This window comes from Rhincodon typus, chromosome 41 (assembly GCF_021869965.1).
Source record: "Rhincodon typus isolate 14 chromosome 41, sRhiTyp1.1, whole genome shotgun sequence".
Lineage (NCBI taxonomy): Eukaryota > Metazoa > Chordata > Chondrichthyes > Orectolobiformes > Rhincodontidae > Rhincodon > Rhincodon typus.
The window spans coordinates 1,507,465-1,515,580 of NC_063372.1; the positions used below are offsets into that span (position 1 = coordinate 1,507,465).

Genomic DNA, 8,116 nt, shown 5'->3' on the forward strand with positions numbered 1-8,116 from the left:
TAAATACCACGAGGCCATTGCTTCCCCAAAGCCTGATCCTCTGATCCCATAATGTTACCAGTATGTCACCACTTGCTGTATAAGCTCACCATAGCAGTGAGAAATCTTGGCTTTCTATTGGTTAGATCTCTAACAATGAGATCGTAGCCAAGCTGACGAATAGCTCACAACAGGACCAGGAGGTCCCATCCAATCTCCGCACAGTCATCAGCAGGCTATCGGCAAAATCGTGGAAAAATGAGATGAAAGATCATGGAGCTTCACACACAAGTGAGCTGTGCCCATAGCTAAAGGTACTCTGTGGTAGAATTTCCACCACCTTTTACATTTGGAAATCTAAGCTCATCTCATCCCACGTAGTCCAGGCACTTTTCATCAATTGTGCTTCTAGTGAAAGCACCAAGCCTAGAATCTTATTATCAGAACTTTGTACTTTACAGTTCATTACATTAGTATACATGGGGCTAATTAGGACAACAACAGGGCATCTACAGCATCAAAGGAAGGTATGCAGCTCTTTAAGTACATGTTAGCACAACCCACTCAGTTCCACTCTGTCCCCATAGCCCTGAAAGTTTATTTCCGTTAAGTACCATCCATTTTCTTTCTGAAATCATTGATTCTCTCCACTCCCATCATCCTTGTAGGCAGAGAGTTCCAGAACATTACAGCTCATTGCATAAAAAAACTGCCTTCCTAAATACATTCCTCACGCAGCTATTGCCCAGAACTGCTGCTCTGTCTCCCCCTGTTCCTCACACCATCAGTTAATGGGAGCAGTTTCTCTTTGTCTACCTTATCTAAACTTGTTATAATCTTGCCCACCTCAATCCAATCTCCATTGCTCCCACCTTCTCCCACTCTATAACCTAGTCACTAAAATTCCCCGTCACTGGAACCATTCAGGTAAATCCCTTCTGCCCCCTCTCGAGTATCAGCCACCTCCTTCCTAAAGGCTGGGGACCAGAACTGGACACAGTGCTCTCACTGGGGCCTACCCAGAGCTTTATGAAGGTTCAGCCTCACTTTCTTACTCAAGACCTTTCTTTCTGAAGACCAAGATCCCATTTTTGTTGCTAACCACTCTCTCAATATGTCCTGTCACCTTCAAAGATCTCTGCACATACATCCACAAGTCCCTTTGTTACTGTACACTCTTCAGAACTATGTCATTAAGTCTATATTACCTGTCTCTATCTCCTTGGTCAAAATGCACCACCTCACACCTTCTTGGCATTAAACCCTTACAGTGTAGAAGCAAGCCATTTGGCCCATAAAGTCCACACCACACCCCAGAGAGCATTCCACCCAGACCCACGCCCCCCACCCCCCACCAACCCTATAACTCCACATTTCCCATGGCTAACCCACCTAGCTTGCACATCATGGGTAATTTCCCATGGCCAATCCACCCTAACCTGCACCACTTTAGACTGTGGGAGGAAACCCATGCAGACACAAGGAGAACGTGCAATCTCCACATAGACAGTCGCCCGAGGGTGGAAGCGCGCTCGGGTCCCTGGTGCTGTGAGGTAGTAGTGCTAACCACTGTGCCACCATATTGGCCCAAATAGTCAGTGCTGGTGTTTGTGGTTTTTTTTTTTTTTACTGGGGAAGTAATGGCCTAGTGGTATTGTCACTAAGTTATTCATCGAGAGCCCCAGGGGGACTTAAGTTCAGTTCCTGCCCTGGCAGATGGTGGAATCTGAATTCACTAATTTAAAAAACAAATCTGGATTAAGAGTGTAGCGATGACCATAAAACCATTGCTAGTTGTTGGGCACAAACCCATCTGGTTCGCTAATGCCCTTTTAGGGAAGGAAATCTGCCATCCTTACCTGGTCTGGTCTATAACTGACTCCAAACCCACAGCAATGTTGGCTCAACCAATGATGTCCACACCCTGTGACTGAAATATGTTAAAAAAATTCACACAAGCCTCATTCCACTCTCCTTCATCTAATCCCATCAATTATTCTAATCCTTTCTCCCTCATGTTTATCCATCCCTCAATTCATCAAGACTATATACCTCGACACTCCCTGTGGGATTGAGCTCTACATTCTCCTTGTTCTTTAGCTGTAAGACATTTCCCCAGAATATATTTGTAGATTTACAGATGGGAATATTTTCTCTGCGTCTATCTAATTATAATTTTAAAGACATTTGTCATGTTATCTCAGTCACTTCTCTTTTTTCTTTCCTCAGAAAAGAGACCCTAGCTGTCCAGTTTTGACATCAGTTTCACAACTAGTTTTTGCATTTTCTTCTTCCGGCCTTTCTTTGTAACGTGGAGACCTGAACTGTGCTCAGTGCTTGAAGTGTTTCTCTTTCAGACATATTGTAGCATATCCACAAGCGACACAGGACCTCATCATATACACATAACAAACAAAGCCTTAAAACACACAAAATGTAAATTAAATACATGAATAAAATGAAAACTAAATCCTGTGTCGTTCCTTGAAAAAGATGTTTCTTCCCCCTACCAGCACGGTGGCTCTGGTCAGCACTGCTGTCTCTCAGCACCAGGGACCCAGGTTCAATTCCACCCTCGGGTAACTGTCTGTGTGGAGTTTGCACATTCTCCCTGTGTCTGTGTGGGTTTCCTCCGGGTGCTCCGGTTTCCTCCCACAGTCCAAAGATGTGCAGGTTAGGGTGGATTGGCCATGGGAAATGCAGGGATAGGGTAGGGGTGGGTCTGGGTGGGATGCTGTACAGAGGTTCAGTGTGGGCTGAATGGGCTGATCCCACGCTATAGGGATTCTATGATTCTACCAAAGACATTCGACATTTTTCGTTCAACATAGAAAATAGGAGCAGGAGTTGGCCCTTAAAGCCTGCTGCAACATTCATTCTGATCTTGGCTGATCACCCTCTTCACTTCCCTGATTCCACTCTTTCCCCATACTCTTTCATCCCTTTCTCCCTAAGAATGATATCAATCTCATCTTGGAAACACAAAATCCCAGGATTGCTGTAAGTTTCCTTTCTATTCAATAGTCAAAGGCACATTCCAAGCCAGAGGGAACAAGGGGCCTGACTGGTCCGAGAGGCTAAATCCATGCAAGGAATCCAGGCTATAAACCCAGAACCATTTGAAATTCTGCTTGGTGATTGGTTTTGATGTGATTTTGGCCCTCTGATCATCTGTTGTGTCTTTTTAACTCAAACAGGTTTGAAGCTGCAAGCTGAACCTCAGCAACGTTTTGAGGTAAGACTTTTGCAGTTCAGCTTCAATAATGTAGAAAGCAGGCCTCGGCCTATAGTTGAATGTAAAAGGACAGTCTGTGGGGGAAGAAGGAATTAATTTGTCAGTTCTTTGCTTTTGCTATAGTTAACTCGTTGACCATTATTTTTGACTGTGAGAGTCGCAGAATCATAAAGATTTGCAGCACAGAAAGAGATCGTTCAACCCACAATGTCCATGCCAGTCACAAACAACCACCTAGAGTCTTAGTCATACAGCACAGAAACAGACCCTTCAGTCCAACTCATCCATGCCAACCAAGTTTCCCCAATCAGAACCAGTTCTATTCGTCTGCGTTTGGCCCATATCCCTCTAAACCTCTCCTATTCATGTTCATGTCCAAATGTTTTTAAATGTTGTTACTGTACCCACATCCACCACTTCCTCTGGCAGCTCATTCCATACATGCACCACCCTCTATGTGAAAAAAAGCTGCCCCTCGGGTCCCTTTTAAATCCTTCCCCTCTCACCTTAAGCCTGTGCCCTCTAGTTTTACAGCCCCTTATAAAGTATTCTTAACAAATTTTGATCAAAGTAAGTTTTTGCTGTGATGTGATGTGCATTTACCTTTAAGAGGGCATATCTTAAACTGTTGTCAAAGATGGCTAACACCGCAAAACTAATGACAAAAACAATGGTTTTATATTGTGTCTACTGATAACAAGTCTCCAATCAAAAGCTTACACATTTACTCACCAAGGTGCATGGCATGGTGGCACAGTGGTTAGCGCTGCTGCATCACGGCGCCAGGGACCCAGGTTCAATTCCAGCCTCGGGTGACTGTCTGTATGGAGTTTGCACATTCTCCCCCTGTCTGTGTGGGTTTCCTCTGGGTGCTCCGGTTTCCTCCCACAGTCCAAAGATGTGCAGGTTAGGGTGGACTGACCATGAGAAATGCAGGATTATGGGGTAGGGGGGCTGGGTCTGGGTGGGATGCACTTCAGAAGGTCAGTGTGGACTTGTTGGGCTTCCAAACTGTAGGGATTCTATGATTCTAACCCTGAGATGCAGTAGTACTTCTGCCTAACCCTTCCCAGTTTCCTGTATTGCCTTAGAGATTTTCTACCATCCTGGAGCTCAGTGGGTAATATGGATATGGAACCTCAGCCTAATCCCTGAGAATTTACGAATCTCCCTGTGAAATGGCTTCCCTGATCAGAGTCCATCCGAATGGACATTCCCCACCTAGGGAGCACTCCTTCTGTCAAGTCCCAGGCTGCAATCATGAACGAATGCTATCTTGTGGGGAACATTTTCAACTTTCACTATCAACTAGTGAATTGATTAATGGGCACTGGGCAGAATTTATTCTGCTTTCACAGAGGAAATAGTCCGGAAAATCTATCTGTAGGTGTTCCCAGGGCCCCCTTGGATGTGCTTGGTGTTGGTGTTGGTGTTGTAATTTTTACTGCTTTCCTCGGTTATGTTGTGCACATCTGATACCCTGGTGGAAATACTTTGCACGTTCTCTCCCAACCCTTTCTACCATCAACAACTATCAATAGATTCAACCTGTCACAGAGTCATACAGTACAGAAACGGCCCCTCGGTCCAACCAGTCCGTGCCGACCATGTTCCCAAACTAAACTAGCCCCACCTGCCTGTACTTGGCCCATATCCCTAAAACCGTTCCTATTCATGTACTTACCCAAATACCTTTTAAATGTTGTAATTGTACTCGCAACCGCTTCCTCAGGAAGTTCATTTTGCTCGCAAACCACCCTCTGTGTAAAAAAAAACTTGCCCAACATGTGTTTTTGTTTTAGATCTTTCTCCTCTCACCTTAAAAATATGTTTCGTAGTGTTGAAATCCCCTGTCCTAGGGAAAAGACCCTTGCTAGTCACTTTATCTATGCCCCTCATGATTTTATAAACCTCTACAAGGTCACCCCTTAAGCCCAATGCAAACATACCCAACCACCATACATACTGGTCACATATATTTCCCTTTTTCTCCACGTCAGTGTGTGCTCCTGCAGATCTATAATTGCCCCCAGTAGCTGTAGTGTGTCTATCCCCGAAGTAATGCCCATGCTATTTGGGCATACCCAGAACTGGACTTCTTAATTTTAGATGTACCCACTCAGTTCTCTTAGCTTCTAGCCTTCTCCTCGTGCTGAGGTTACCCGCTGTGTCAGAGGAATTTTCTTTGTAACAGATATTGATGTGTCTATTAACATTCTGACCCCTGACACTGTGTTCATAAACCCAGAGCAAACCTGAGAATGTTTGTCACCCACTGGGACACCTTCATTCCTCCAGCAATTTTTTATTTAAAACTGCGGAGGCCCATTTTCTGGAAGTTTATCCGTTGTATTTGCCGTTCAGCTTGATTTTTGGAGCAGTCATGGCTGAAGTGTCCGTATCTGAGGCAGATACCCAGTTATTTTGCAGCAGCTATTCTCAGTCACTGCCACAGCGATGTGTGCAGCTTTTTTCCCTCAAATCTCCTATTCCCTAGTTCCTCTGCCCATGCCATCGGTTGGTTATATATGCGGGGGCAAGACGTCCACCCTTTGGACTGAAGACTGCTGAGCTAATTGACAGGGCAAGGCCACGCTGTAGCATGTAGGTAAGTGCTGAGTGAGTCAAAGCTTAAGAGAGTGAGCAAGCCCAGAGTTGGAGCCTGGTCCAGTCTGTGAGCTGGGTGTATAATCCCTGTACCAGAAGTGTTCCTGGAGCAGCCCCTTTCACTGTTAGCTGTAGTGCACCCTGCAAGTGGATCAGACGGGTGCCATGATGGCCATGAGGGGTTGGCAAATGCCAGATGCCAATGCCAGCGGACGAGGGCGGTTTTTACCCTGAGATGGTGACCGACATGGAGCTGCTCTGACTTCCAAATGGAGCTTGTTTGACCCATTTGGGAAGATAAGTGAATATTGAGGAGGCATGTTGGGCTGTCAACAAGGTGTTTAATAAGCTATAAACCAACTCTTCATGACTAGCTGCCCAGTGAGAAACTCGCTGTAATGCACAGGAAATTCAGAAGAAATATTTGCACAAGACGTCTTATCTGATTCTGCCTTAAATCTCTCAATGAGCACTGTGGGGATTTGGCTTCTCAGCTTGGAGAAGGTGTGAAGGAAATGCGATTATATCAAGGCATACAATGCAGTAAAGCTCACTAAAGTTAACATGAAGCATTCTTTAAATGAAACAGTGAAGGTGGAGCAGGGGAACTTCATTCCAACTCGGGGAGGGCAATTTTAGCATGAAACTGCAAAGTCGGCTTCACATAGAGTGAAGATTATTTGCAAAAAGCGTGCTTGATAGAATTTTGGAGGCAATAACTACACTATCATTTAAGGGACAATTACATGTTAGAACGGGCAGACCTGTCTGCAAGAGGTGAATAAAGGTGGCCCCAATGTTTATAATATCGACGGGCTTACATTCCAATGTAATTTACAAATGTCTGCATTCAGAACAAAACTGCCCGTCGAAACTTGTCACAATGTAATTGCACCTGATCTGCAGTGGTGAGAGGAATTCTTATTGTAGTGGGATACATTTACACAGGGTTTCAAAAAGCAGATGAAGTGATTTATAATAGAATAATAAAAATCAGCATAGGAAGCACGGTTTCAAAACCGAGACTGCATTGAACCTGCATCCCATTTGCAAGTATTTCATACCCTCTCACCTGACTTGAATTGAGAATGCAACACCTCTCCAGTGTGCAGGCATGTTCCTCAAAATTCGACCTGATCAGAACTGGGCTCAGTGCTCTGTGGTTGTTTGTGACCAAAACAGAAGACATGTTGAACACGCTGTCTGAGCCCAGTGTGTGTGCTTTGCTGACAACTTCCTCTCTGTACTATCCTCCTTTCCCAGTCTGAATTGCCTGCAGTCAGCTCTGCTAACCTGTCTAGAAACCCCTTGATTTTTCTCTCTCTCTCTCTCCTGCCTTCAACACATTCCTTTACATCTGCCTGTTTGACAAGTATTTGAGCTGGTGACCGAGCCTTCCCCAATGTGACCTGTGTCATACTTTGTTGTATAACACTTTTGTGAGTTGCAAATATACATGGAGCCTGCATGTTGTAGTCTGGAGCTATCAATAGTAATGGGAAAGGTTTCAATTTCCATTCCATCGCTGGGTATCATCACTCTTACTGCCTATCACTGGTGTACATTCCAGGTCTTCCAAGTTGACACACATGCTGCGTTATATACACATCTTCTTCCTTGTTTGTGAAGTGGACAAATAGCTTCTGGGTCAGAGGCAGGGTCATTTCCCACTGAGGCCCCAGCTTGCCTCTGCTCTTTGGCATACCTGTGTAAATGATGCCGCAGTTTTGGATTTGCTTACTCTGATTATGTAAGCATCTCTTCGGCTGGCATTATTTGCATTTCGCCCTCCCCAAACAATTGGCTCAGTACAGATAGAACAATGATCATTTACAGGACACAGATTGCATAGTTGTTCTTTCATATCTGGCACCAACATTAACACTGAGTTTATTGGGAGTGGATGAAATTTCCTTCTGTGTGGTAGATCAAAGGTCATTTTCATCAACATCCTGAGGGTTGCTATTGACCAGAACCTGAACCAGACTCACCACATAAACACAGTGACTACAAGAGCAGGTCAGAGGCTGGGAATCCTGCAGCGAGTAACTCCCCTCCTGACTCCCCAAATCCTGTCCACCATCTACACGGCACAAGTCAGGAGTGTGATGGAATACTCCCCACTTGCCTGGATGGGTGCAGCTCCAATAACACTTGAGAAGCTTGACACCATCCAGGACAAAGCTCCCACTTGATTGGCACCACATACACAAACATCCACTCCCACCACCACCGACGCTCAGTAGCAGCAGTGTGTACCATCTACAAGATGCACTGCAGAAATTCACCAAAGAT

At 44.9% G+C, this 8,116-nt stretch overlaps 1 long non-coding RNA gene across 1 annotated transcript in view; it reads left to right on the forward strand.

The window, feature by feature from the left end:
• The window catches only part of LOC125487400, a 9,841-nt gene that overhangs the window by 655 nt on the left and 1,070 nt on the right, over positions 1–8,116 (forward strand). Inside the window, exon 2 of the long non-coding RNA XR_007265874.1 lies at positions 3,177–3,214. This is a non-coding gene — a long non-coding RNA (uncharacterized LOC125487400). The remainder of the gene's footprint in view (positions 1–3,176; positions 3,215–8,116) is intronic.